General features: G+C 34.8%; 1 long non-coding RNA gene across 8 annotated transcripts; it reads right to left on the minus strand.

The window, feature by feature from the left end:
• Window positions 1–303: 303 nt before the first annotated feature.
• On the minus strand, window positions 304–6,898 carry LOC139896477 (uncharacterized). Of its 8 annotated transcripts, none has more exons than XR_011776255.1 (11): window positions 6,730–6,898; window positions 5,675–5,833; window positions 5,012–5,579; window positions 4,605–4,932; window positions 4,422–4,520; window positions 4,192–4,252; window positions 3,912–3,963; window positions 2,889–2,939; window positions 1,035–1,185; window positions 557–889; window positions 304–477 (listed from the first exon to the last, which is right to left on the minus strand). It is a non-coding gene; the product is annotated as an uncharacterized lncRNA (long non-coding RNA). The 8 variants fall into 8 exon arrangements; XR_011776252.1 differs by adding an exon at window positions 3,361–3,410 and having other exon boundaries at window positions 5,012–5,833; XR_011776249.1 differs by having other exon boundaries at window positions 2,889–2,912; window positions 5,012–5,833.
• Window positions 6,899–25,610: the final 18,712 nt, after the last annotated feature.

Genomic DNA, 25,610 nt, shown 5'->3' on the forward strand with positions numbered 1-25,610 from the left:
ATTTTTGGTTATAATATACTTTTACCTTGGAATTTTTTTTTTTTAAGGATAATACAATCTTAAAATAAAATAATACAATCTCAAGTATTTTTGCAGGTCAGCAGATTACATGTTAACTGAATATGTAATATATGCAATCAACGTTTATGTATAAACCCAACAGTAGTACAGTACCAAAATAGTTCACAACTAGGTGATAGCTCCGCGCGTTGCGGCGGATTTTGCAAACCTTTTTTCGTGGGTATTTTGCTGAGATCTTGGGTAGATGTTTTAGGTATGTGAAACACATTATTATATAGGAAGTACAGCATTATTATACATATATTTTTACATATGGTTCCTACTTCGATTGTTACATGATGTTGCTAGAAAGCTAGGTACATATCGTTACAAACTTTATTACATTGGAATGGTAGAGGTACATCAAAGTATTGCCGAAGTCTTTCCTTTGTTTCTTGGGTGTATTGTCTTCGTCACCTGCGATTACAAATAGTTGTTATATTTGTTATTTGCTGTTTTTGTATAATTGCTTTGAATATTTTATAGTGAAGTTTACCTGAGCTAGCGAATAATTTTTTCTTTATTATTGGCGTGATTTTTTTTGGTGGTGGAGTTTCAGTGTTTGGTGGTGTATAAGTGGTGGTTTGGTTGACAGGGAAGATGTCATCGACCATATATTCGTTAGGTGATTGATGTACCTTCAAGCACTTTGATTGGATCGGGGAGTACATTTTTGCTATCGAAACCCATTTCGAGAATCATTTTTTTGCAGCTAATTCCTACCAGTTTTTCAGCGTTGTTACATAATAGGACAATGGTGATTCTCGATGTGCCGTCTGTGAGATGAAGGTTCTTGTGCTAGTCCTTTAATACTTGAGTTCTTTGTCGGCTTTACATGTATACATGTTCAGTTAGTGTATTTGTTTGTAAGTAATACTAATAACTGAAAACATTTTTAATAAAATCTTTAACTGGCATTTGGTACAGAACTTTTCAAACCAAGAAGAGGAGAATTAATGTAATTGATTACTTACATATATAAGATCAACCTTATAACTTGTTAAAAACCAAGCAACAGATATGTAGTTCGCAACTACACAAAGCTTCACCCTGATCGCGTTCGCAACTACATAAAGCTTCACCTTGATCGCCTTTGGGATTTACTTGACAATCCTGCAACTATCACTATTTGAAAAGGGAAAATGGTACCAAAATGCATTGAACTTTCATCAAAGTCCTATTGTATGCATTCAACTTTATATTTTCTCCTATTGTATGCATTTAACCTGTTATAACAGGTTACCTTCTAGGTCACCTTCTAAATATTTACATCTTTAGTCCCTCATATTTGTAAATTCTAATTTCATTAGTCCTTCTGTTAAACCAAACATTTATATCTTCATACATTCATCATCTTCATCTTTTCTAAATTATATATTAATTATATATCCATAAATAAGTGTGTAATATTGATCATTTTGTTGTAGTGCATCAACTTGTCCAATAAAACATGTATATAAATCCAAATTGACGTTGCTTTGCATCATTTCGGTAACTAGGGCTTCCAGCTTTTCTTTATTTTTTAGGTTCATGTAAAGCGTCATCCTTACGTTATACGGAAGTGCGTGGCTAGCGTAGTCTTTCTTTTTCATTTCAACTAATAAAGACTCTGCCTTTGCAACCATTCTAGCATGAACGTAAGCATATAAGAGGGCCTCATATACACGTTTGTCCATGTTCTAAGAAAATGGGTCAGATGTGTTGAGTTAAAAGAAAGGTTGCAAAACTCTCCACTCGGAGAATACTTGGACAGGACTTTGGAAGGAGTGATCGGTAACTCGGGATTGGCATGTTCTAAGAAAGGAGTAATCTGGTTAAAATTTTCAACTAAAAAGGAAATCTCCAGTGATGCTCGAATGGGTTGCAAGTCACCTAAAACTAAGAAACTCGTAATTTAATTTCTTTACTTAAAGAAGGTTAAATTATATGGTAATCATATTAGTACATTCTTCATTTACGAGTATAATATATGTAGTCCAAAAAAAGTTAGAGAAAGACCGACCCAGTTTGCCAAACCAAAGTAAGAAGCTGAATCACACATATAATTTGTAACTTATTTGTGCATATGTATGTATATCCATGTATGTATAACTGTATATGTATACAAGTCTTTTAGTATATATATATTATGTGTATAACTTTACATGTATATGAGTTATTTTGATAACATAGCCTACTTTTTTCCTTTAAGGGTACAAACCAAAGTCAATATTACACACTTATTTATGGATATATAATTCAGACAAGATGAAGATGATGAATGTATGAAGATATAAATGTTTTGTTTAACAGAAGGACTAATAAAATTAAGATTTACAAATATGAGGGACTAAAGATGTAAATATTTAGAAGGTGACTTAGAAGGTAACCTGTTATAACAGGTTGAATGCATACAATAGGAGAAAATATAAAGTTGAATGTATACAATAGGACTTTTGAAAGTTGAATGCATACAATAGAATTTTGATGAAAGTTCAATGCATTTTGATGCCATTATCCGATTTGAAAAAGAGTTAGTTCTATGGTTAAGAGTAACATTCTTTTTTTGTTTTTCCTATTTTTTCCTTTTGAATACGAAATATGAATATCAAACAACAGAAAGGAAATTACTTATCCGGAAACAAAGTCCAAGTAAAATAGAAACAGTGACAATCGGATACAACTATCAGCAAAAAAACAACCAAAAAAAAAAAAAAAAAAAAAAAAAAACTCTATCATAACAAAAGAAAGCAAACGTTAGATCCAACAACCAAATAAACACAACACAACACTACAAATAGAGTTTCCACCTAGCATATGTGAGTACGTAACACACAAATAGAGATTACCTGCGAGTTCCCATAATCCCGACCCTGCAAATACGAACTGTGATGAGTAAACTGCAAAAAAGCACAAAGATGGTCACTGGATACTAATGCATTAAACACATACATACATATATATAGTCTACTGAGTAAAGGTGCAATTTCAAACCAATCATATGGATCAGTCAAATGGATGGAACAAAAAATGTACCTTAAAAAGAATAGGTTAAAAATTTACAGAAAATGGTCCAAGTGCTCACAGAAACTAATTATTTTTACTTTTTAATATCATTGGCATAATCGTCAAATTAGATATGAATGTATATAATATTATAATAACTTGCACACAAATCCATTCAGAAACATAAAAAAAAATAAAAAAAAATAAAAAAAAAAAAAAAAAACAAAAAAAATTAAACAGTAAAGAAGCCGTTTTAAATCTAACATTTGAACTCTAAAATTAAACAGTACACTAAAAAATATGGAAAAAAGTTACCTTATGCAATGACAAAATCAAAAGAAGGTGTAACAAAAGTATCTACACACCTAATACAACAAACGTCACGGTCATACAAACATTAAAGAAGCTAATTTTCAAATAGTTATTCACTAACATTTGAATCAAGCACATCATATTAGGCTACTGAAAAAAAAAAACTACTGGACATAAATCTCCAAACCAGAATTTGCATACAAACTACAATATAATAAAACATGACCATTACACAATTGTATGATCATATTTGGGGAGAGGAAATATTTCAAGTTAAATATAATATACTTCAAGGAAAAAATTTCCGAGGGTTCTTATAGATTCAAACTATTAGGATAGGATGACATGTTCCAGTCTCTGGTAAAGAAGTAAAACTAAAACTTGAATATGAGATCAAGTGAGTTGTGCTTCCACGAAGTATGGATATCAACAATTGAATAGCCTTATGTCTTACAATAGTGTCCAAGTGGATATTCCTAAAGAACTAACAGATGCCTAATGACGTTCTAGGCATTTTTTTGCTAAAACTAAATCATAATTGGAGAATATATTACCTCTCTGGTCCCTTTGTTACCAAGATGGTAACTTGGAATTTCCGTCAGGGACCTGAACAAAAGCAAACTGTTAATGTCTTCAGCAGAGGTTAATTCAATTATGTACAATAAAAGTCATCACTAATTTTATTCTAATTCTATCCATGTAGTCTTCTTTGCAGGTGATGCACTTATCTTGACTACTTGCGTTAATACGTAAAATGATAAGCGAATGAATCTTCCAGAAGATGGCTACTTAATTAATCAAGCCTACTTGTTAATCAGATCATGTGCTTCATACCTCGTCACCTCAAAATTCTTCAGCTACATTATCTCTATGTTCATGATGTTGGGAAAACTTGCTGCAGCGGAACATAAAGATTAGTGACTGAAGTTTCAACGGCCAACACGTTCAAAGGGAAACCGACTACAGTTAACCGGTGTTCACTTATCAAATATTCTTTTTTTTCCCTTTATAAACAGATCGAATTAGCTTGAGTTTGTAAGTTGAGACCAAAATGGTTACCGTACTTTTGATATATGAATATTAATGCTTCTATGTAGTTCAACCCCTTCTTCTATGTACTCATGTACACCTGATGCAGATAAATGATCCAAAACTTACAAATCCTATAGCCCAAACAAAAATACAGTTAACTACAATATATATTAAAATGCTCACATTAAATCTAGTAAAAAAAAAAAAAAACTTACGTATATTTCTGACCCGATGTTCCATGATCACGTTAACCATATTGCCCGATTCTAAGATAGAATCTGCCAGTAATTATTGCGGACCTAATTAGTAAACATCATGTAGCATTGGTGATGACAAACTATGTAACTATTTAGTCATTGAAGTTGTTGTAGAAGCAATAGTGCAACTTATCAAAACTGAAAATGGCAACACGAACGCGTTAACTATCGTCATAACAGCTGGATCTTCATAACGATGAATCACTTGTCGCTCTTTGAAAACAATATGAAAAGCAAACCAACTGTAGAACGAATTCTCGATTGATAATCAAGATAAAATCACAGCCTGAAAAGAAGAAGATTAAAAACAGTGTCATTGGAAAAATCTTAACTATTGAGAAAGAAAGAGAAGATTGAAACCATACTATTCAACCATAATTCCTCTTCTCAATTGCATAATAAGTATAACAATTCTCTTTTAAGCATACTTGCTTAGTAGATTGAATTTAGTCTGCAAATGATAACAAAAACAACAAAACTCTTAGTGGATTTCAAAGATGCGCTTGTCGAGCTGTTGGTATCCATTCTTTAATGCTCAGATTACATTATTACAACAAAATACCTCTCAATATAAACTATTTATTCTACCAAAAAAAAGAGATACATAAATCATATCTGAAGTTGCAGCTGCAATATCAGTCGTCAACTGGTAACCAAGTGTTTAAAATTGCAACATAAACCAAATTTTACCCAACAGTAACACAGATAGTAAACATAGCATTGAAACCCAAAAAGCTTAAAAAAAATTCATGGCAACAGCAGCAGGTAACAACCACGAAGGCACAAAAGAGAAAAGTAGCATATTTTAGAAGATCCAAATACACGAAATCATAACTTCATTCCGATTTTCTATTCCATAGTTGATGAATTGGTCTTTTGTCGATTGAACAACACCACGTAGACCATTTACAACCTTTCATCGTGAAACAATAACTAAAATCATAATACAAAAAAATTCACCGAGTTTAGGGATAACAAACTTTTCCGATCTATTATTAAACGGGTCACTGAAAATAGACGAACCTCACCATGACTGAGCTAGAACAATATCACATTCACACTTCTTTGGGTTAAATGCACCAGTCACCATTCACATGTAACAAACTTTGGCCATTTATTAGTAAACGAGTCACTGAAAGTAAATGAAACTCACCAATCACAGGTGCTTCTTTGATGTTATAAAGTCCCTAAATATATAAAGTAAATAACAAAATTTAAGTACTTTTAACGATAAAAAAAAACTTAAGTACTTCTAACGGGGAAAAAAAAAACAATAACAAACACATGGATTGATGGATATAACATAGTTAAAGATTTCATCAGCCAATTACACAACTGATTTCTTTATGAATACTATTTTTAATACAGTCTGAAAATATTAAGGAAGTACCAACTGTAATTAGACTTATAAACAGATATTACTTTATAAGTTGAAAACATAAAAGTCTTTCCATCCAAAAATATATATTATGTACCTGCTATATCCGTTGTTTCGTCTTAACTAATATCTAAAGGAAGAAAGCCAATTACATTAGAAGATGGATGTGCAATATAAAATATTTGGACTCATTTTTGCACCTGGAGACTAACCCATATCACAAATGTCTATGGACCAAAAATTCGATTAATACAACAACATTTCATAGATAAATCGATAAATCTAAGAAAACAAAAAAGAACATGAAGATCTTTTCTATACCATTTAGTTTAAAATCATATTCTTACTTTCATTGTCACATTTTCACAAACACCTTATGTGCATTAATTGATTTTGATCATTAACAACATCAAAACCATCATCTCTTCCATATCACTCGCTCTTTTAGAAAGTTCATACATAAACATACACATTAACACTAATTAATTTCGTTTTTATGCTAAACTCTTACATAAACACATGCCTAAAACTGAGGCCTATGCCAATTTTAGGAATCAAATTTCATAAGGAGAAATTAAAAAACTAAGACATATGATATGAAAAAATAGAGAAGGATAATATATGTATATACTAATTCATGTTATCATCAAGTCTAAAACATCACCGTATACATCAAAATTGAAGACAGAGAAAGGAATTATTTACCGATGCCGGGTAAGGTATAATCCAATTTCACTCGATTACTATGTAGATCGGATCGGATCAGATCAGATGGAATTTAAGCAGATCGTCAAGATGGAAAATGGTGTTCCTAATAAACAGGTTTCTTTGTGAGCGGTGGAGGAAGTGTTATTGGTGATAAGGTTTGAGGATTTTCTAGAAAATATACGAGGTACATGGAAATAGTGTAACAGCTACGTAGATGTAGGGTGTGTTTGGAAGAACGTTTTGGAGCTTTTAGCTTTTAATTTTTAAGAAAAATCTCGTTTAGCTTTTAATTTTTAAGAAAAATGTCGTTTAGCTTTTAATTTTTAAGAAAAAGCTCGTATCAAATTAATAGTCTCGTTTGATTAAACAAGCTTAAAGTTTTTTTTTGGAATAAAAAAGCTCAAAAATAAAAAGCTTCTAGCTTTTGAGATCAAAAAGAGCTTTTTGGTGTTTTGCTTCCTTATATACCCCTTTTAAAATATTAAGAAATCTCCTCGTACAGTACATATCTTAGAGCATTCATTTTTTTTATATATTCAACCGAAAAATAATACGGAGTATTATATTATTCAATACAACATAGACATGGGAGATGATCCTTACACATCTTAAATTATCCATACACACCATTTTATAGAATATACCTATTTTACCCTTGATTTAAATTTTTTGGTCAACCCCTGCCATTTCACTTCACCTGTAAGCCTTGTCTCTAATATTTATATCCACACCCTCTAATCTCCACCTATTACACATAAAAATTAAATTGATAATCTCTTATCGTATGAATTACATACATATACATATTGTTTCACATATAGATATATGGAGTATTTATTTTTGCTTTTATTCAAAACCCCAAAATCACATAATTATTGAATTAATTTAAATCAATTCAACTCTAGTTAAAACATTGGTGAATGGAATTAAATTAGTTCTTGAAAACGAGCAGATGCTAATGATTTGAAATAAAACGCATGTAACATAACGCAGGTGCAATTACTAAAGAGGGTGTGGCAATGGAGTTACAGTGAACTGATATTTATTTTTCTTGGATCTATTCTTTTAGTCAAAGGTGTGTATTTATTTTTATGCGTATGTATTAATCAAACACAAAGGCACGGGGTGTGATTAGCAGTAGGGATGAGGGGCCAAATGTTAAAATGGAGTTAAGGGTAAAATAGGTATATTACATTAAATGGTGTGTATGGATCAATATTGATTGTGTGAGGATCACCTCCCGACATGGGAGATAGACATAGACCACTATCTCATGCTATTAAATATTATTTTTATCTCGCATCATGATCTATATCTACATGGTATTTTTATAAATGTATATTATATTATTTTCATCTCGAACCATCGTCTATATTTGTTAAATCAATATTAGTTAGAGTACTTGTGCATCATTTTTACATTATTTGTTAAATTTGATGTTCTTATAACTTGTGATGATTAAAGACAACGCTTTTGTTGTGAATTTTGAATGAGTTTTTATTTACTCGTTTCCTTTTTTGTCATTTTACTGTTTTTTTAACAGCTTCAGCTACTTTGCCAAACACCTAAATACATTTAAAAAGCTTCAGCTATCAGCTACCAGCTAAACGCTTGCAGCTAAACGCCTGCAGCTTTCAGCTAGTTTTGCCAAACATACCCGTAAACAGTACTACAGCGAAAAGGGGGCTCTAGTGTAGATGATAACAGTATAACCGGGGGAAGTGGCTTATCTAGCCAATAGGATTCCTAGGTTAATTAAGGGAATTACTAGTATATAGTTTAATAATAAAAGGTTAGTTGTAGCACAGACCCTAAATCAGGCAAATCGAAATAGATTGAGCATGTGCCGTGAAAATTGAAATAGATTCCCCGATGATCTCATCTGAATCTTCATGTCCACTGGTCGATAATATTATTAGATCCATATAAGCTAGTATAACAATTGTTAATGCCGGATTAAGCTTGAATACGAAAAATATACAATTAACTGTAGAATAATAAGAAATCGGAATAGAGATTTACCCAATTCTCATCGTGATCCTGAATTGTTCTTCCTTTTTCGCCATGAGGATAGTTCAGGTGGCGATTTTTTCATCTTCAAAGTTTTGTCAATATCAATTTTTGATAATCAAATGCGTGTTGTATGATGTCCTTGACTTGAAAGTGTACATTGAGAATCATCGTCTTAGATCACTTAGACCAGTGTCGACGAATTTAGGGGAAAGTTGGGGTTTTTTTCTCTGAAAGTCGTGAATGCGACATATTTGAAAGACAAAAGAGAACCCGTCTATTTTTTTTTTTTTTTAAAAGCCCGCTGGTTTTCTTGATTTGAGGGGCATATTTGTCCGGTTAATGCTAATTGTTTTTTAATGACTTCATTAGGATGATTTGTAATGTTTACAATCTTATACATAACGAGGAATAACATGTAAAAGCTCAAATGAGGTTTGTAGGGGTTTAACTTGTAGTATACTTTAGAAGCAACTTAGTTTTCGAACACTCGCTTCGCGCCGGAGTTCGGTTTTCAATGTATTTTATTGCGTTTAGTTTGTAAAATTATTTCGTGGCTAACGATGATGTCGTTGAAGCGCAACTAGAATCGAACTAAAAGGTATAATCCGTGAAAGATTTAAATTTTATTTTAAATTAACAATATATGTGCATCTCCGCGTTTCACTTTGGAATTGTCGACTTTTAAAAATTTAACGCAAAATCAACGTGTATGAAAAGTACCTCAAATATTTAGCGTTTTTTAATAAGCGTCCATTTTGCGTATAGTTAGTGACATTGTGTTCCTAAAATTATTTCGAGTGTAACGATGGTGTCGGAAAAATTTAACTAGTTGCGAGCGAGAAGATATGACCCGTTTAATATTTGAGTGGAGTTTATTTAAGATTTTTTTATAAAAAAGGTTATGTGACACTTTATCCCCTAGTTGGAGGGTCGATTTTAATTATTGAACAAAGTGGAGGGGCTTTTTTTGGGAAAAAATAGGTGGTAGAAAAAAAAGTGAAAAAACGAAATTGCCCCTAGTTACTATTCATCATTTTTCTCTAATAGTTGATACTAGAAAGAGGCCGGGGATGCGCGTTGCTGCGATTTAATCGTTTTTGTGCATTCAATGATCGTTATTTGTCGATTTTGAAGTCTCAGCATCAGTTGACCCAAACAACAACAATAACATATATCAACACTTTATATACCAAAAGACACAGATAATCAAACAGGTACAAAAGCCAACAAACAAAATACATGAGCAATAATTCAGTCTCATACCAATCATAAATAATAAAATTTTCATACCATACAAAATATATTTTTTTCCTCCATAACTCTCATTCTATCGGCAGTACTATTTACTGTAGTTTGTGCTGTTAAAGCTTCAATGCAGCCTGCAAAAAACAGCATAATGTTTAAGTAAATAATTTTATAGCATAAGGTTTCAAAACTAAAAGGAACGTGCAGCCTATGTACCTGTTAGAATAGAGGTTTTAGTAGTCTGCCCGGGCTTGTAATTCATTGTAGGAAACGAACTGAAAATAATGTTTAGGATACCCGTCAGTGTTGGACCAATCTTGACATAAAGTAATAGTTAGAGGTTTATTTTGTGAAATTATATCTCAAATGAATTTGAGGAGGTGGAACATGTGAACGGATAACAAGTGGGCTAGCCGTCATTGTTTTCAATTTTGCTTCTTCCTTGACTTTTCTACTTTATTCTAGACTTGACTATCCTAGATGATTCTAGACTTGGTTATCCTAGATTATTCTAGACTAGACTTGATTAACTTAATGGATAAGGTTAATCAACTATAAATAGGGATGTAATAAGGAGAATGTAATAAGAGTTTTTCTATAATTGGAGAAGGATTTCCAATAAGTTCTTGTTCTTAAATTTTACTATTCTGTCTTATAATCTGGTACCAAATTTCTTCAATTGGTATCAGAGCTAAGTTACAAAATGGATCGTGTTGTTGATCAAAAGGACTAGATCAATCACCAGATTCTAAGACAGAAAAATACGAGCGTCGATCGAAGACCAGATTCATGGGGGATATTATCAATACCTCGGATGCAATCAAGGATACCAGCCATCTTACGTTCCAGTGCCCTATCCTAACTGCGACCAATTATCCCATCTGGTCGCTTAGGATCAAAGCGATTTTTAAGGCACATGGAATCTGGGAATCAATTGAACCTGGAACTGATGTCGATCAGAAAAAGGATAATGCTGCAATCGCTTATCTGTATCAGTCTTTACCTGAAGACTTGATTCTTCAAGTTGTAGGTTGCACCCATGCAAAGCAAATCTGGGATGCAATTAAGACCCGTCACCTTGGAGTTGAACGAGTGATGGAGGCTAGGCTTCAAACTCTTAAAGCTGAATTTGAAGCAGCACGGATGAAAGATAGCGAAAAAATTGATGATTTTGCAGCAAAACTTTCTGGAATTGCCTCAAAATCAGCTGCACTTGGAACCGTCATTGAGGAAACCACGTAACTGCCATACCAGAAAAATTCTTAAATATGGCAGCCACTATCGAACAACTGGTTGATCTCAAAACGGTGAAATTTCAGGAAGTTGTGGGTAGGCTAAAAGCTTACAAAGAACGAACCAGTCTAAAGACTACAAATAACAGCCATGACCAACTTCTGTTGTCCTATGAAGGATGGGACTCAAGAAAGAAAAGGGAAAACAGCTTTGGTCGAGGTCGAAGGAATGGCCAAGACACCCAGGGTAGGGGCCGAGGTCTTGGACAGTTTGGTGGTCGAGGAAGGGGTTCAGGCCGCGGACAAAACTTTTTTGCTGGTCGACAAATGAAATGTCCCGTTCTTATTGATTAAAAACGTTCCATATTAATTGATTTCGTTGCGAGGTTTTGACCTCTATATGAGACGTTTTTCAAAGACTGCATTCATTTTAAAACAAACCATAACCTTTATTTCATCAATAAAGGTTTAAAAAGCTTTACGTAGATTATCAAATAATGATAATCTAAAATATCCTGTTTACACACGACCATTACATAATGGTTTACAATACAAATATGTTACAACAAAATAAGTTTCTTGAATGCAGTTTTTACACAATATCATACAAGCATGGACTCCAAATCTCGTCCTTATTTAAGTATGCGACAGCGGAAGCTCTTAATAATCACCTGAGAATAAACATGCTTAAAACGTCAACAAAAATGTTGGTGAGTTATAGGTTTAACCTATATATATCAAATCGTAACAATAGACCACAAGATTTCATATTTCAATACACATCCCATACATAGAGATAAAAATCATTCATATGGTGAACACCTGGTAACCGACATTAACAAGATGCATATATAAGAATATCCCCATCATTCCGGGACACCCTTCGGATATGATATAAATTTCGAAGTACTAAAGCATCCGGTACTTTGGATGGGGTTTTTTAGGCCCAATAGATCTATCTTTAGGATTCGCGTCAATTAGGGTGTCTGTTCCCTAATTCTTAGATTACCAGACTTAATAAAAAGGGGCATATTCGATTTCGATAATTCAACCATAGAATGTAGTTTCACGTACTTGTGTCTATTTTGTAAATCATTTATAAAACCTGCATGTATTCTCATCCCAAAAATATTAGATTTTAAAAGTGGGACTATAACTCACTTTCACAGATTTTTACTTCGTCGGGAAGTAAGACTTGGCCATTGGTTGATTCACGAACCTATAACAATATATACATATATATCAAAGTATGTTCAAAATATATTTACAACACTTTTAATATATTTTGATGTTTTAAGTTTATTAAGTCAGCTGTCCTCGTTAGTAACCTGCAACTAGTTGTCCACAGTTAGATGTACAGAAATAAATCGATAAATATTATCTTGAATCAATCCACGACCCAGTGTATACGTATCTCAGTATTGATCACAACTCAAACTATATATATTTTGGAATCAACCTCAACCCTGTATAGCTAACTCCAACATTCACATATAGAGTGTCTATGGTTGTTCCGAAATATATATAGATGTGTCGACATGATAGGTCGAAACATTGTATACGTGTCTATGGTATCTCAAGATTACATAATATACAATACAAGTTGATTAAGTTATGGTTGGAATAGATTTGTTACCAATTTTCACGTCGCTAAAATGAGAAAAATTATCCAATCTTGTTTTACCCATAACTTCTTCATTTTAAATCCGTTTTGAGTGAATCAAATTGCTATGGTTTCATATTGAACTCTATTTTATGAATCTAAATAGAAAAGTATAGGTTTATAGTCAGAAAAATAAGTTACAAGTCGTTTTTGTAAAGGTAGTCATTTCAGTCGAAAGAACGACGTCTAGATGACCATTTTAGAAAACATACTTCCACTTTGAGTTTAACCATAATTTTTGGATATAGTTTCATGTTCATAATAAGAATCATTTTCTCAGAATAACAACTTTTAAATCAAAGTTTATCATAGTTTTTAATTAACTAACCCAAAACAGCCCGCGGTGTTACTACGACGGCGTAAATCCGGTTTTACGGTGTTTTTCGTGTTTCCAGGTTTTAAATCATTAAGTTAGCATATCATATAGATATAGAACATGTGTTTAGTTGATTTTAAAAGTCAAGTTAGAAGGATTAACTTTTGTTTGCGAACAAGTTTAGAATTAACTAAACTATGTTCTAGTGATTACAAGTTTAAACCTTCGAATAAGATAGCTTTATATGTATGAATCGAATGATGTTATGAACATCATTACTACCTTAAGTTCCTTGGATAAACCTACTGGAAAAGTGAAAAATGGATCTAGCTTCAACGGATCCTTGGATGGCTCGAAGTTCTTGAAGCAGAATCATGACACGAAAACAAGTTCAAGTAAGATCATCACTTGAAATAAGATTGTTATAGTTATAGAAATTGAACCAAAGTTTGAATATGATTATTACCTTGTATTAGAATGATAACCTACTGTAAGAAACAAAGATTTCTTGAGGTTGGATGATGTAACACCGGCCATTCTTTTTTTTTTTTAAATACACAGCGGAAGACTTTATTAACAAACACAATATAAGTCACGTCATTACGTTTAAGTTTACACAACGGTGTTACGTTATCACAAAACATTATTTATACAAAAGTCCACATCAGAGTTGGGTTGTCAAACATGTCTTCTGCAATAGCACCCTTCCCGACTAGCAGTACCTAAACCTGCAAGGGGAGAATATGTGGGGGATTAGCGCACCGCTAAGTGAATGGAATCTATCTAACAGATATAGCTTAAGTCACACACAAGCTATATACTAACAACAACACATGCTAACTATCAACTAGCATACAATAAGACAATACGAGGATCAACGGCTTGTACGAGCACACGACTCCCAGCTGATCGGGCCTGAGTCTACCGATAGTCCCTGCTACTCAATTCACAGTATAGTTATCCAGATGCAGGGGGTGCATCGTTCACACTATACTCCACAATTAGTAGCCTATGGACCCAACCTCCCCTAGGCACGGTTGACCTCATACGGACTCTAACCTCTCCTAGGCACGGTCTCGAGTCCCCAGTCTCCCTAGGCCCGACTGGTGCCATTCACACAGTGTACACAAAATTCACATACAACATCAGGCAACGATATTATTATTCTAACATGGCAATTTCTACACTATGCATGGTAAAAGAGTCAACCACAGTAGCATGATATGCTACTTAAACTCTATCCGTAGATAGACCCACTCACCAATTACCAGCAACTGCTCAGTTATTATTTCTGAGCTTCCTCCTTGTCCTTATCTCCTTGTTAGAATCACAACAACATAAGGAACGATTTGACACCAAAATCAAGCTTTAATTCGAGATCAAATGATTTAGGGTTGTTTGAAAGAGGTGAAGTTAGGTGAGAGTGAGTGAGAGGAAGGTTCAGGAGCAATTGAGAGGAAATTAGCTGGTCTCACACTTAATTTGGGGTTAAAACCTCATACCCCACAACACACGGGTATTTACCAGTTATCTGATATCTTTCGCACAAGATTAGGTAACCCAAACGAGGTCCAAATAAAATAAACAAACCTGTTCTGGGACCCTTGTCACAAACTGGACACAACACAAATATAATAAAACACTAATTAAATAATTAAAATAAAAGCACTTAAGACTAAGCACAAACCCTTAGGGCAAAATGGACAACTTACAACTAGCCCGGGTTTCAGTCTGTTACAAATTCACCCCCCTTAAGGAGATTCCGTCCTCGGAATCTGGTCTTGGTCAAACAAATGAGGGTAGCGTTTTCTCATCAACTCTTCCGTTTCCCACGTAAGATCAGATCCCAAACTGTGTTTCCACTCAATCAACACCATCGAAATCTCTTTCTTTCTCAGCTTAGTCACCTTTTGGTCAATCACACGGACCGGCTCTTCCACCAATTTCTTATTCAAATCGACCCTTAAATCTTCTAAAGGAAGAAGTTGTGTTTCATCGTCGACTTTACACTTACGAAGATAACATACGTTGAATGTATTATGAATACCAGCTAACTCTGGCGGAAGATCTAACACCACAGTCTGATCATTCAACACTTCACTGATCGGAAACGGACCAATAAATCTCGGTGCTAACTTACCACGTTTACCGAATCTGATAACCCCTTTCCACGACGAAACTTTCAGATACACTCTTTCACCCACATTAAAGGTTACCGGACGTCTACGCGGATCAGCATACATTTTCTGCCTATCTCTAGCGGCTTTCAACTTTTCTCTCGCAATTGCAACTTTTTCGGCTGTCATTTGAACAATTTCGGGACCTGCAAACTGTTTCTCCCCGGCTTCTAACCAACAAGTCGGAGTTCTGCAACGACGACCGTACAACATTTCATAGGGCGGCATCCCTATACTCGAATGATATGAATTATTATACGCGAATTCGACCAACGGTAAATGTGTATCCCACGAACCACCGTATTCTAACACACAAGCCCTTAACATATCCTCCAAAGTCTGTATCGTTCTTTCACTCTGACCATCTGTCTGAGGATGATAAGCTGTACTTAAATTCACACGTGTACCCAAATTTTGTTGAAGACTGTTCCAAAAATTTGACACAAATCTGGAATCTCTGTCTGAAACGATCGATAACGGCACACCATGTCGACTAACTATTTCCTTCACATACAAATCGGCTAACTCACTTAACGAAGCTGTCTCACGAGTAGCAAGAAAATGAGCACTTTTAGTTAGACGATCCACTATTACCCAAATCATATCATGTCGTTTCTGAGTTCGAGGTAATTTGGTCACAAAATCCATCGTTATATGTTCCCATTTCCACTCTGGAATCTGTAACTGACGTAGCGAACCATAAGGTTTCTGATGTTCTGCCTTCACTTGCGCACATATATGACACTTTTCAACATATCGAGCGATATCTGTTTTCATTGTCGGCCACCAATACACTGCTTTTAAATCATGATACATCTTATTACTACCCGGATGTACTGTCAATCTGGATTTGTGAGCTTCCGTCATGATTAAATCCCTCAAATTTCCAAGCTTAGGCACCCAAACACGATTGTTTAAGGTCTTTAGTCCACGTGAGTCATCAATTAAGTCCACTTTTCGTTTGGTCATTTGTTCAGATTTAATATGTTCGTCCTCCAAAGCACAGGCCTGAATGGTTTTTAAGCTGTTAATCAAATCTGAAGTTATATTCAAACGAAGAAATTTCACATTTTCACTTGACTTTTTACGACTTAGCGCATCTGCAACCACATTTGCCTTACCCGGATGATATTTAATTTCACAATCATAATCTTTGATCAACTCTTGCCACCGTCTCTGACGCATATTCAATTCTTTCTGTGAGAAGATATATTGCAAACTCTTATGATCTGTACAAATAACACAATGAGTTCCATACAAATAATGTCTCCACAGTTTCAAAGCAAACACTACTGCAGCCATTTCAAGATCATGCACTGGATAATTCTTCTCATGAACTTTCAACTGTCGCGAGGCGTAGGCGATTACTTTATCTCTTTGCATTAATACACAACCCAACCCAGCATATGATGCATCACAGTATACCACGAAGTTGTCTGAACCTTCTGGTAAAGCTAACACTGGTGCCTGACACAGTAGCTGTTTCAAAATCTGAAAAGCCTTTTCCTGTTCATCAGTCCATCGAAAGGCTACATCTTTACGAGTCAACTTAGTCAATGGACCCGCTATTTTAGAGAAATCTTTGATAAACCTGCGATAATAACCAGCCAATCCTAGAAAACTCTTAATCTCAGTCGGAGTCCTCGGAGAATTCCAATTCATTACCGCTTCTATCTTTGTCGGATCAACTTTTATACCCTCGGTACAAATCACATGACCCAAAAACTGCACTTCACGTAACCAAAATTCACACTTTGAAAATTTTGCAAATAGTTGTTCACGTTTTAACAAGTTCAAAACCAATCTCAGATGTTCAGCATGTTCACTCTCTGTTTTCGAATACACCAATATGTCATCAATAAACACAATCACAAACTTATCTAAGAATGGACGACACACTCTATTCATTAGATCCATGAAGACTGCTGGCGCATTCTTCAACCCAAACGGCATGACAAGAAATTCATAATGACCATACCTTGTTCTGAACGCTGTTTTCGATATATCTGATTCAGCAATACGAACCTGATGATATCCGGATCGTAAGTCTATCTTAGAAAAGAATGAAGCACCCTGTAACTGGTCGAACAAATCATCTATTCGAGGTAACGGATACTTATTCTTCACTGTTCTTTTGTTCAATTCACGATAATCAATACACATACGCATTGACCCATCTTTCTTTTTAACAAACAATACCGGAGCACCCCACGATGAAAAACTCGGTCGGATAAACCCACGATCTAATAACTCTTGAATCTGTGACATCATTTCACGGATTTCAGACGGCGCTAATCGGTATGGAGCTTTTGCAACTGGAGTTGTTCCAGGAACCAACTCAATCTTATATTCGACTTCCCTTGCCGGCGGCAGACCTGGTAACTCATCTGGGAACACTTCGGGAAATTCTGATATTACTGGAATATCGGCCACTGTTCTCTTTTCTTTCTTCGCATCAATCACATACGCAAGAAACGAATCACAACCCTTTTCCATCGACTTTTTCGCTTTCATCATGGTTATCAACGGAAAATTATACCCGCCCCGCTCCCCTCGGGCCACAACACGGGTTCCATCGGTTAAACGAAAGGTAATCATTTTCCTATCACACTTAATATTAGCCCTAAGCGAGCTCAACCAATCCATTCCTAATACTACATCAAAGCTAGGAATAGGTAACACTAAACAAGTCACCGGGAAAGACTTCCCTTCAATCTCTATACAAACCCCAGACACATATGTTGTGACTGGTGTGATCTTACCATCGGCTACTTCTACACTAACCGGCTTGGGTAACACCTTAGCTGGTAAATTCAACTTAGCATAGAAATCTAGGGACATAAAACACCTATTGGCACCACAATCAAACAATACACGAGCAGGTATTGAGTTGATTAGAAACATACCGGTGATCACTTCGTCGGTTGCCACAGCATTCTCAACTGACATCTGAAAAGCTCTAGCCTCTACTGTTGGAGGGTTCTTCCTCTTCTGCCCACTCGAGGCAGTTGACCCTACGGCTGATGCTGAACGCGCCCCTGACCCTGCCCCGGAACTACCACTTTTTGACGGACAACTAACTGCACGATGCCCTGGTTTATGACAACTCCAACACACACTATTCGGATACGGACATGCTGAAGACTCATGCCCAACCACACCACACTTTAAGCATCTTCTTGTAGCCTCAGAACACTGACCACTGTGAGAAGATCGACACGTGTGACACCAATTCCCTTTACCTGATCTAGATCCAGAACTACTCTGACCACTTTTACCCTTCGATTTAAACCCACTAGACTTCTTGAATTTAGATCCTGATTGACCAGATACTTGCCCACCTTGTTGTAGCACATTACCAAACATTCTATTTCTGGCGGCCTGAACATCACTTTCTACCATCTTAGCCATCACAACTGCTTGAGACAATGACGTAGCCGTTCTAACAAAAGTTCGGTACTCTGGCAAAATGATATTAACAAAATGTTGTATACGAGACGCTTCGTCTGGAACCCACTGTTGTACAAACCTTAGTTTATCCATATACTTCTCTACTACCTCGTCGATCGTCATTTGAGGTGTCATATTCATTTCAAGGAACTCAGTCTTGATTCGGTTCATATCAAACGGATTACAGTACTGTTCACACACCTTTCCATGAAACTGCTCCCAAGTGATCATACTCACTTGTTCTTTCGGTATACTGGAAATCAAGGAATCCCACCAAATCATAGCCCTACCTTTCAACATTCGACTAGCATATGTCACTTTCAGCTCGGGTTCACACTGGCACGCTTCAAATACCCTTTCAATTTCTCGCAACCAATTGAGAGTTACAGTCGGATCAGTACTTCCAGAAAACTCAGAGGGTTTGCAATCACGAAAGTTCTTATAAGTACATCTTTTGGGTGGTTGCATGTAAGCTTGTTGGAACATTTGCATTTGGTACGGGTTCATCATCATGGGATTTTGGTAAGTAAAAGTGTTTTGTGGTGGCATATAGTATTGGTTAGGTACTTGATTCTGAAACTGGTTCTGGTGCACATTAGGTATCGTTTGGGATTGCGCGGTTGGGAATCCAGGTGGTGTATCATCATTTCCAGAATGCCTTGCCAATTCAAGCTCATTAATTTTGTCCTCATCCTCTTTTAGCTTACTTTCTAATTGAAGGATGTAACTACTCTGATCATCATCAGACTCAACACCCTCTTCTGGTGCTCTAAATGTTCCGGGGTTGGATGGGCCAGTTGCGTTTCTATCAGACATACCTGTGCTACAAAACAGCTTACACAAAAGCTTAGTGGATAACAGTTAGTTCAATCACAACTAACACACGTATATCCTATTTTCACTTAGCCCCCACTCCCACAGACATGTTTGACTTGCCTCAGGGTTTGGGAACAAAGTACGCTCACGTATTTGCTGCCAAACCATGCTCTGATACCAACTTGTAACACCGGCCATTCTTTTTTTTTTTAAATACACAGCGGAAGACTTTATTAACAAACACAATATAAGTCACGTCATTACGTTTAAGTTTACACAACGGTGTTACGTTATCATAAAACATTATTTATACAAAAGTCCACATCAGAGTTGGGTTGTCAAACATGTCTTCTGCAATAGCACCCTTCCCGACTAGCAGTACCTAAACCTGCAAGGGGAGAATATGTGGGGGATTAGCGCACCGCTAAGTGAATGGAATCTATCTAACAGATATAGCTTAAGTCACACACAAGCTATATACTAACAACAACACATGCTAACTATCAACTAGCATACAATAAGACAATACGAGGATCGGTGGCTTGTACGAGCACACGACTCCCAGCTGATCGGGCCTGAGTCTACCGATAGTCCCTGCTACTCAATTCACAGTATAGTTATCCAGATGGAGGGGGTGCATCGTTCACACTATACTCCACAATTAGTAGCCTATGGACCCAACCTCCCCTAGGCACGGTTGACCTCATACGGACTCTAACCTCTCCTAGGCACGGTCTCGAGTCCCCAGTCTCCCTAGGCCCGACTGGTGCCATTCACACAGTGTACACAAAATTCACATACAACATCAGGCAACGATATTATTATTCTAACATGGCAATTTCTACACTATGCATGGTAAAAGAGTCAACCACAGTAGCATGATATGCTACTTAAACTCTATCCGTAGATAGACCCACTCACCAATTACCAGCAACTGCTCAGTTATTATTTCTGAGCTTCCTCCTTGTCCTTATCTCCTTGTTAGAATCACAACAACATAAGGAACGATTTGACACCAAAATCAAGCTTTAATTCGAGATCAAATGATTTAGGGTTGTTTGAAGGAGGTGAAGTTAGGTGAGAGTGAGTGAGAGGAAGGTTCAGGAGCAATTGAGAGGAAATTAGCTGGTCTCACACTTAATTTGGGGTTAAAACCTCATACCCCACAACACACGGGTATTTACCAGTTATCTGATATCTTTCGCACAAGATTAGGTAACCCAAACGAGGTCCAAATAAAATAAACAAACCTGTTCTGGGACCCTTGTCACAAACTGGACACAACACAAATATAATAAAACACTAATTAAATAATTAAAATAAAAGCACTTAAGACTAAGCACAAACCCTTAGGGCAAAATGGACAACTTACAACTAGCCCGGGTTTCAGTCTGTTACAGATGATCACCTTACAAGATTGGAAGTGAGCTAGCAAACTTGAAAGTATTCTTGATTTTATGAAACTAGAACTTTTGGAATTTATGAAGAACACTTAGAACTTGAAGATAGAACTTGAGAGAGATCAATTAGATGAAGAAAATTGAAGAATGAAAGTGTTTGTAGGTGTTTTTGGTCGTTGGTGTATGGATTAGATATAAAGGATATGTAATTTTGTTTTCATGTAAATAAGTCATGAATGATTACTCATATTTTTGTAATTTTATGAGATATTTCATGCTAGTTGCCAAATGATGGTTCCCACATGTGTTAGGTGACTCACATGGGCTGCTAAGAGCTGATCATTGGAGTGTATATACCAATAGTACATACATCTAAAAGCTGTGTATTGTACGAGTACAAATACGGGTGCATACGAGTAGAATTGTTGATGAAACTGAACGAGGATGTAATTGTAAGCATTTTTGTTAAGTAGAAGTATTTTGATAAGTGTATTGAAGTCTTTCAAAAATGTATAAATACATATTAAAACACTACATGTATATACATTTTAACTGAGTCGTTAAGTCATCGTTAGTCGTTACATGTAAGTGTTGTTTTGAAACCTTTAGGTTAACGATCTTGTTAAATGTTGTTAACCCAATGTTTATAATATCAAATGAGATTTTAAATTATTATATTATCATGATATTATCATGTATGAATATCTCTTAATATGATATATATACATTAAATGTCTTTACAACGATAATCGTTACATATATGTCTCGTTTAAAAATCATTAAGTTAGTAGTCTTGTTTTTACATATGTAGTTCATTGTTAATATACTTAATGATATGTTTACTTATCATAGTATCATGTTAACTATATATATATATCCATATATATGTCATCATATAGTTTTTACAAGTTTTAACGTTCGTGAATCACCGGTCAACTTGGGTGGTCAATTGTCTATATGAAACATATTTCAATTAATCAAGTCTTAACAAGTTTGATTGCTTAACATGTTGGAAACATTTAATCATGTAAATATCAATCTCAATTAATATATATAAACATGGAAAAGTTCGGGTCACCTGTGAGGACCCGTCCTAATCCTCCTGGACGAAATCATCAACATTTGGTTCCATTGCGATGATCCACGCCAAGTAATGTCCTTATCATGAGCAAATGCACAGTGGAAGACTTAATTCGTACCTGAGAATAACATGCTTTAAAACGTCAACATAAAGTTGGTGAGATATAGGTTTAAGTGCTAGCAGCGTTATAAATATAGACCACAAGATTTCATATATATAATCGTTTTAATAAAAATATTCTAAGTTGTTGAGCACTTGATAACCATACTTAACATTTAATCAACGTCGCATATTCCCTTTATTATGAAATCTTACTACACCGTACCAAGTGTAGTCACCGAAACGAAGTACTGTGCAACCGTTGAATACTGGTCGTCCAGTCCGGTTGGGGTTGTCAGGCCCGATAGATCTATCAAAAGGATTTGCGTTTACAATACCGCATGTAAATAGTAGTTACCAAGTTACAGGGAGATATGCCAGTGGTACAACTCAACGTAGAATATATATTTTTAATCACTTGTGTCCATAACGTAAATCATAAAATGCATGTATTCTCATCCCAAAATATTTAGAGTTTAAAAAGGGACTATATACTCACCATACTGTATTTCGTAGTAGAAATACATATAACATCATTGAACAAGTGTAAGGTTGGCCTTGGATTCACGAACCTATATCATTTTTTATATATGTTAAATCATATGGTAGTAATCGAACAAATTTATATATATATATATATATATATATATATATATATATATATTATATCTTAATTTATATGTTATATGTATTTAATTTGTATTTATTTAAAATTATTAATATTTATACATGTAGATATCTTAATATGTATATTAATATTTTATCAATAATATGTTATTTGTAATATTTAGAAAAATAATATTAATATGTTTAGTATGTAATTATATGTAATATATTTATAATATTTATTTGTTATAAAAAATATAGTAATAAAATGATAATTAAAATAATAAGGATAATTAAAATAGTAATGATAATAATAATAGTTTTTAATATGAAAACTACCTCAAATAAGTCTTAAAAAGAGAACTGTCGCGAACGGGACTCGAACCCAAGACCTCTAACTTAACACTCAACATTCCAAACCATTGAACCGCTCGATACATACTTGAAATGATTCGCACGATTATTTCTTTAACATAAAAAGGTTAGTCAACTTCTCAAAATTTTAACATCATTTTCATTTTCAATAACCCGTATCTTTTTCTTCTTATGATCATAATCATCACCAAGCATCGATCATCATTATCTTCATTGATCATATGGTTGTATTGTTTTCAAACCCGTAAGGAACACGAATTAATATGGGTTTTCGGTTGTTAAGAAATTTTGATCCAAATATTGAGAATCCATAAGGCCATCAAAGTCCAACAAGGAAATCAAAAGCCCAATGTTCAGCTCATTGTACTTGGCCTTTACAACAAATAATCCATTTATCATTTAAGAGAAACCCAAGATACAAAGGTCAAATTCACGGCCCAAGTTGCAGCATTTTTATGGATTTCGATTCCACTGGTACACTTAAATAATTGAGGCGGCCAAAAGAGATTCATATTACTGTGAACTGGGTTCCACGTTTTTTTTTTTTTTTTTAGCATGTGAAAAGCTTTAATCAATTTGTCTCCTTATCATGTCAAGTGGGTCATGATTTGGTTCAAACGAAATCAACAGCCCCTTTATATATTTGTTTACAGCAAGGCAAGCTAAATAATAAAAAAAAAAACACGAAGGTTTCTAAGGTTTTCTGACTTTACTTTCGGTTACACAGCGGTAAGAAAAGAATCGATCAGGTGAGGTTGGGGTGATTCTTGGGTCGTTTATAGGGCAATTAGCAGCTACAATAGCTGGGTCTGCAGCGAGCTGGTGAAGTGATGATAGAAAGTGGTTGTTAGTAATGGTTGTTAATGGTGGTTCATGAAGGAATTAAGGATAGAGTGAGAGAGAGAAAATGGAAAACGGGGTGACTAATGGTTGTGCTCTTGGGGGGTTCGATGGTGGTTAAAGGGTTGCAATAGTGTTGAACAAGCAGCTTATTATCAACAACTTATAAATAGCTATTTATGTCTTGATTGGTAATCGAAACAGGAGAAAGAGAGAGAAAGATTTAGGGTGACGGTTCAAATGGAGAAAGAACAATAATAAACGAGGAGATGGTGTTCATGATGGTGGGAGGGTAACGGGTTTATGAAGATGAAGTGTTAAGGTGGATTATGGTGGCGTAAAGGTGGTGGGTTTGTAGAGTGGTCGAGCTAGTAATAGTTTTGGTTGTCACAAAGAGGAACCGTAGAAAGAGATGGTATGAGTCTAAGATGACAGTTTCAGGTGGTGTAGGGTAATTCAAGGTGATTCTAGTGTGGTCATGAGTGTAGCCGTGAGTAGCGGTGATGATATTTTAAATGGGTTTATGGTGGTGGAATTCGGGGTTGTTATAGGTTTTGTAAAACATAAACATGATCAAATGATTTAACGATGGTGGTTTTGTGACTTCAACAAAGAGAGAGTGGTGAAGATAGTTTCATCTAATGGTTGTTATAGGGTGTCGACTAACAGAAGGAAGAAGAGAAAAGTTTGTGGTTTTGATATGCTTGTAACATATGTAATCATTTATATATATAAGATGTTAGATAGTTGAAAGAAACAAGAAAGGGGATACAGGAAAATTAAGGGATAGATTAGATATTCTAGTGGAAGAAAAAGTCAGGAGAATAAAAATAAAAATAGATAGTGATCTCAAAGTGGATTTGTTTGTTAATGTGAATTAATATCTTGTTCTATACAGAAATATAGCTAGACATAAGTTCACAAGCAAAATAGAGAAACCAAATAATAATAATAATTGATTGTGATTTGTATGTATATATATACGTGTATGTTTGTATTTATATCTTATACTTAATATAAGTATTTATTAAATAACTTAATAATAATACTCACAATAATAATGATTTTAGTATGTTTAATAATAATAATAATAATAATAATAATAACAATAATAAAGATAATAATAATATTATTATTAATGATACTAATAATAATATTAATCTTAATAATACTAGTATTATTAATGATAGTAATAATACTAAAAGTAATAATGATATAACAACTTGCACGTACCCAATTTCACATCTAACTATTTACAATTAGTGATTCGTGAATCGTCGGGAATGGTTATGGTCAATTGAACATATGAACATAGTTTCAAAGTTTTCGAGACTCAACATTACAGATTTTGCTTATCGTGTCGGAAACATATAGAGATTAAGGTTTAAATTTGGTCGGAAATTTTCGGGTCGTTACAGTACCCACCCGTTAAAGAAATTTCGTCCCCGAAATTTGATAGAGGTCGTCATAGATAACAATAGGAATGTTTTCATGACGAACATGAGGTAATAATGGAGTTTTATCAGTATTGAGAGATATAGATAAAACGATTCGATCATGTGAAG

This window comes from Rutidosis leptorrhynchoides, chromosome 3 (assembly GCF_046630445.1).
Source record: "Rutidosis leptorrhynchoides isolate AG116_Rl617_1_P2 chromosome 3, CSIRO_AGI_Rlap_v1, whole genome shotgun sequence".
Taxonomy (NCBI): Eukaryota; Viridiplantae; Streptophyta; class Magnoliopsida; order Asterales; family Asteraceae; genus Rutidosis; species Rutidosis leptorrhynchoides.